This window comes from Dama dama, chromosome 20, assembly GCF_033118175.1.
Source record: "Dama dama isolate Ldn47 chromosome 20, ASM3311817v1, whole genome shotgun sequence".
In the NCBI taxonomy this organism is placed as follows: domain Eukaryota; kingdom Metazoa; phylum Chordata; class Mammalia; order Artiodactyla; family Cervidae; genus Dama; species Dama dama.
In genome coordinates, this window is record NC_083700.1 from 117198363 (window position 1) to 117204318 (window position 5956).

A 5956-nucleotide genomic window follows, 5' to 3' on the forward strand; every position below is an offset into this window, starting at 1 on the left:
TTTATAGATCCAAACTGCAAAAAGAAAGTGAAAGTCACTCAGTCATGTCTGGCTCTTTGTGACCCCTTGGACTGTAATCCCGCCAGGCTCTTCTGCCCATGGAATTCTCCAGGCAAGAATGCTGGAGTGAGTTTCCATTCCCTTCTCTAGGTGTCGGGAGCCCCCGGGGTGTGCCCAAACCGTGACAAGGTCACGGGATGAGAGAGGAACCTGCAAGGCAGCTCTTTCTCACACGGGGCTGCCCCGGGGGCCCAATATGTCCCCTCTGGAGCCGCCAGGATGAGAAACGAATCTGCAAGCAGCTCTTCCCCTCGAGGTTGTCCCGGGGGCCTGGTATGTCCCTTTCTTCCTTCTGTCTTACTGTTGTTGGGCTTTCTATTAATTTTTGGAAATATAATATATAGTAATAAGGCCTCCCTGGAAAAGTCCAAGCCTTTTTTGGAAATGCTCATGATTGCTCTGGCTCAGGACATGACCATAAACATCAAGTCAGCAAAGAAAAGGTCAGAGGTATAGTCTGGCTGCTTGCTTAAAAGATTATAATGTTCTAGAATAGAAAAGAGTAGAGGCATTTAGATTTAGAAGTAGATGTACTGCATCAGTTTACTTGCTCCTTGGTTGAGAGGGTTTTCATTACTGTTATTTCCTTGCTGCTATTTGTTCATTGTTTCCCTTTCTTTAAACAACATGATATTATGGGCATTTTTGTAGAGTTAGGAAATGGGGTAGATAGATTTCAATAGAAGATTTATATTAACCAGCTTCACTGCCATTATCTCACTATTAATAGAGGTGTTTTGCTGCTTTAGAGGTGTTTTTGCTGTTTAATAGTTAATCATTGTAAATTGAGACTTTGTGGTTTCAGGTAAAGAAAAATATCAGGTTTTTCTCATGGTACTATTCTCAGAAATGTCAAACATGTTACTGTGACCCTTTCCATGTATTGTTTTATTGTCCAAAGAATTTACACTGTACGTGAGATTTGTAGGACATTGTTTTTGTTAGAGTGAAAATGTTAGGCCATTGAGGCAAGAATACTATGTACAGGACATTTAAAAATAAACTTTGTAATCAGAAACTTTCTAGATGAATGCATAGGGGGAAAACATGGGAAAGAAAAATATTGACAGATGCACGAAACTATATCGGATGTAATATGTGGTGACTTAAGGGGGAGGTAACGTTCATTCTTTACAAACTGAGGTATCCTAAAAATTAAAAAAAGCTACCTCTTCTACCCAAACTTCTGTGTGTGTCTGTCTTCTTCCTCGCCGATGCCACTCATCCCTTGGGTATTCCTGGTTCTGCCAGGGCTGGACCTCGGCATCTAGGGAATCTTCCCATCCCAAATTATCCAGGATAAAATGCTTTTGGTGTTTGTGTCACAAATGCTGTTTGCTACTTTAATTTCTGATAATGACAGAATCTCAGGTCGACCTAGGCCCTGTCCTAAACTAGTTTGTGTCCTGTAACCCTGGTCAGACACCTAGACTTTATAAAGTTTGGTTTTTCTTGCTTGGAAACAATTTGACCCAGCTGCTCTCGAGTGAAAAACAAACTACTAGACCATAAAATGTTCCAGTAGAGTACAATCAAATGCTGTTGATTCTACGTACCTCATAGGATGTTTTTAAGCCTTGTCAGCCACCAGATTCTCTTGATTCTGAAAGCTGGGTTTACTAGGGACTGGTAGCAATGGAAGTGTGATGAAATCACTGCAGCAGTGTTCTGCTCCAATGCACAGGATCTGGACAGACTGGGAACAATGATGAAATATTCTGAAGGGGTGAATCCAGGGCATTTAATCTTATCTGAACAAAAGCTTGTGCACTGACTCATTTTATGCATCACTTCAGGGCGGCCTCAGGCTCCCTGGGCTCTCCAAATCCCTCAGGTTAAGAGCTCCTGGCCCGGGAGTGAAAGAAAACAAAGGCAGCCCTTCCATCTTCTCATTCCGACCTCTGGTCCCATCACAGCCTCACCCCTGAGAGGGACGGTGGAAGCTCAGCTCTCTATCCCAGCCACAAGGCTGCCAGACGAGTTATAGGCGCAGCCCTGCCCAACGGCCTGCTGCTTCCTGCCTGCTGCCTGGCGTCGTGAGAAGGCCCCAAGGAGATCTAGAAAAGCAAAGGGGAGTCCAACTCAGCAGAGCGGCCCCGAAGCTCGAGGGAGCTAAAGAGACAGGAAGCATGAGTCAGTCAAGTAAGGACCCACTTCCGGCTGTGCTGATAACGGACGTGGCTGAAGCGTCCTGCCCCTTGCGCGCGTGTCTCTGCGTCTGCAGGCACTTCCGGTTTGCCTCACCGTGAGAGGCGACTGCTTGTCAGAAGGTAGATCTTTTCTGTCATCAATAAACTGTCTTTTCCTTGCTGTCAGCCCTGTAAGCTGGCACTATATGCTCCTTGTTCTATTGGCTGCTAACATTTCTGTAAAAGGAGATCTAACTGTCAAGAGTTCAAGATTCCAGTGGTCTGTGAAGTCCCACCACCAATCTACTCTCCAGAGTTGTGTTTGAATCAGGTAAAAATGCTCATTACAGACTTAGGATTGAACATACTAATGTGAGAACAGGAATGAATTTAGAACTTTTAGAAAGTCTAATTCTAAAGGTATTTGTTTATCTTTAAAGCCCAATGAGAAAATTTTACTCTTGCTTATCTTGTCTGAGGAATAAACATGGACAGATACTGAAAGAAAGCTACAAAGTTTGAGGCTTTGAAGAATGGAATTAAAAGAGAATGGGTCTCATGAAAAGTAACTCCTTTGGGATGGAGAAGCTGAGAGGAGAAACAAATTGATTCAAGAAAAGATCTTATTATTAGAGCTGAGGTCATCTGCCATTTAGTCAAATTTACTTTTCTGCATGCCAGATCACCTTATACAGACTTGTACAGACACACAATACAACTACCATCTCCACTGATACACAGAGGGGTGCTCTGGCCATCACTTCAGACCACCTTGTGGGGCACTCAAGATGCTCAGGACTCCATCCCATGTGTCCTGGGGAAGTGATTCCCATGAGGTCCAACCACTGAGCCTAGTTTTACTCTGTTTTCAAACAGCCCTTTAAATCCCCAAGGACAGCGCTCCACTCTCTCACCACATAAAATGTCCCCCCATGTGTCACTGCTCCTCATCAACATGGCTGCTGGTTTGATAATCAGTCTTAAGATATGGTCACCTGATCTAATATTTTTTATTGTGCTGAAGTCAGTCAAGTGTTTTATATCTTACTAGCGTATTAATATGTCAGATTCAGAGAAATAATTCAAGTATGAAGTCAAATGATTGTCCTATCCGTATGAAGTATATAAATATACTCTCTGGGCAATGGTGAAGGACAGGGAAGCCTGGTGTGCTGCAGTCCATGGGGTCAGGAAGATTGGTCATGACTGAGTGACTGAGCAATGGTAAAATATTATCCCAATTCATAATCAATGTACAGTGTATAGGGGAAAGTGGTAGAAAAGTATTTTAAAAATTGGATCGAGCTTAGCTAATAAAATTAGCAGTGGTTAAAGTTGTTTGAGGGAAGAACATAATGAATTATGAATTAGGAAATTTTCCTCTTATGTGAAAGGAAAAAATCAAAAGTCACAGAACATTCTCATGAGTAGACATATTTATTTATTTATAAACTGTTTATTTTCTGTCAACCTACTTCCATTTTAAGAGTTTGTGGGGTTTCCATGATGGCTCATGGTAAAGAATGCTGCCAATGCAGGGGACATGACTTCAATCCTGGTCCAGGAGGATCCCACGTGCGTCAGAGGAACTAAGCCCTTGCACCACAATCATTGAGCCTGTGGTCTGGAGCCTGGGGTCCACAGATGCTGAGCCCACGCTCTGCCACTTCAGCAGCCCATGACAGGAGAAGCCGCTGTGAGAGGAAGGCCGTGCCCCGCAACCAGACAGTGCGCCCCGCTCACCGCAACCAGAGCAAAGCCCGTGCAGCAGCAAGGACCCAGCACAGCCCCACCCAAGAAAAGAGCCTGTGCAAGACCAGCCGAAGCCCACTCCGTGTTGTCCCTCCCCACCCCGTGGCCTGAGCAGTGGGCGCTGCAGGCCAGCCCTCGGGGGCACTGCGGAGTGGGCAGCGAGCTCGCCTGCCCGCCTGTGGACTAGGCCGCCACCACCTCAGATGGAGCAGCCTTGCACTCAGTTGCTGACGTCACCCATTCACCGTGACGTCCTCCTTGGTCAGAGCCTGCTCACTGCCACCTGCCTTTCCCTTTTAATCTCTTCAGAATGTGCAGACGTGGCGATCAGACACGACCTCCCGAGTGTTCACAGGAAACGGTGCTGCGCACGGGCAGAACTGCCCGGGTGAGCACCCGCCATCAGACCCACCGACTGAGCTCCGTTTGTGCCGGGAATGGGTCGTCTCCAGAATGCAGAGGAGAGTCTGTCACGCAGACCGATGGTGAGAAGTTCACAGGAATCTTGGCTCTTGGAAGCTGCCTGGGTCTGGTTAGTGGAGGCTCCGGGAGTGAAGCGGCCGACCACAGGAGCGGCGGCAGCAAACTGCCGCACAGCTCGCTGCCGAGGGTTCCTGGAGGAAGCAACGGTGACAGAGCTGGGTTTTCAGTGGCAACAATGACATGAGCTGCCGACAGAAGTTTCTCCCAGGTTCTCTTTGGATTCCTAATGTAGACGCCCTCACTTTTCCTTCTGTAGATGTACTGCTCCACTGGGAAGTAAAGGCTGGTGCCATCTAAGGGCTCCTGCTGCAAGGAACGTGATGATGTCCCCCTGCATTTGCCGGGCATCAAGGACCCAGAATAGTGTAAAAGATTCACTTCAAGGTATGACAAGAATCCAGACAGTGCCATATGGACCACTGTCTGGGTAGTGTGGGAAAAGCCTGAGAAGATGTTTTAGAGAAGCCAGATAATCTTTCTGATAAAAGAAACTTGACTTTCATTCAGTTGGTAGAAATAACACGATGAGCTTTACTCTTTAGAGGTTTAACATTTTTTTAAATAATATTTTGACATTTATGAGAAACTTATAATACATGTACAAGGTTCAAGAACCTAAAAATATAAAATATTTTATATTACATTGTTCCTCCTACCCCTCCCTTCTTGTGAAATCTCTGCTGCTTTGACGGTCAGTCATGGTGTTTCATTTCCCAGGAATCTTTCCAGAGATTTGAATTTTTTACAAATTATTTATTTGGCTGTGCCAGGTCTTAGCTGTGGCCTGCGGGACCTTTTCCATGGGAACTCTTAGCTGTGGCATGTGGGGCCTAGTTTCCTGACAAGGGATTGAACTGAGGCCCCTACAATGAGAGTGCAGAGTCTTAGCCACTGGACCAGGAGAGATGTCCCAGAATGCCATTTATGCAGACACAAGCAGCTATGAATATCATTTCTTCTTCATTCTACATGGTTGTGCTAGTGGTAAAGAACCCACCAGCCAATGCAGGAGACACAAGAGACTCGGGTTCAATCCCTGGGTCTGGAAGATCCTCTGGTGAAGGAAATGGCAATCCACTCTAGTACTCTTGCCTGGAGAATCTCCATGGGGCAGAGAAGCCTGGTGGCCTACATTCCACAGAGTCACAAAGTGTCAGACATGACTGAGTGTCTTAGCACACAACCACATTTAAAGACATAAATAGTAGTGTACTGTGCACAATGTTTTATTATATCTTGCTTATATTCAGCTGACAATATCTTGGGGAAAACTCTCTCTTGGGACACTATTTCCTGTAATTCAGTCCACTGAATGGATGAGGTACTATAAGACACTTTACTGGTCCACATTGGATTAAACACTAATATTCAATTACATCTTGACATCACAAAAAACAATGTAATGCATAACCTTAGCCTATGTTATTCCACTGCAGGAAAATGTATAAATTTCTAATGCATTGAATAATGTCCAACGTTCATGTCGGACTGAGAGTCCTCATCAGCCAGAGTGAAGAAACCTCCTTGAATAT

The 5956-nt window shown here is 45.2% G+C and overlaps 1 long non-coding RNA gene across 1 annotated transcript; it reads left to right on the forward strand.

Annotated features, from left to right (window-relative positions):
• Nucleotides 1-1764: 1764 nt before the first annotated feature.
• Nucleotides 1765-5065, forward strand: LOC133041711 (uncharacterized). The gene is made up of 2 exons (XR_009689301.1): nucleotides 1765-2520; nucleotides 3677-5065. It is a non-coding gene; the product is annotated as an uncharacterized LOC133041711 (long non-coding RNA).
• Nucleotides 5066-5956: the final 891 nt, after the last annotated feature.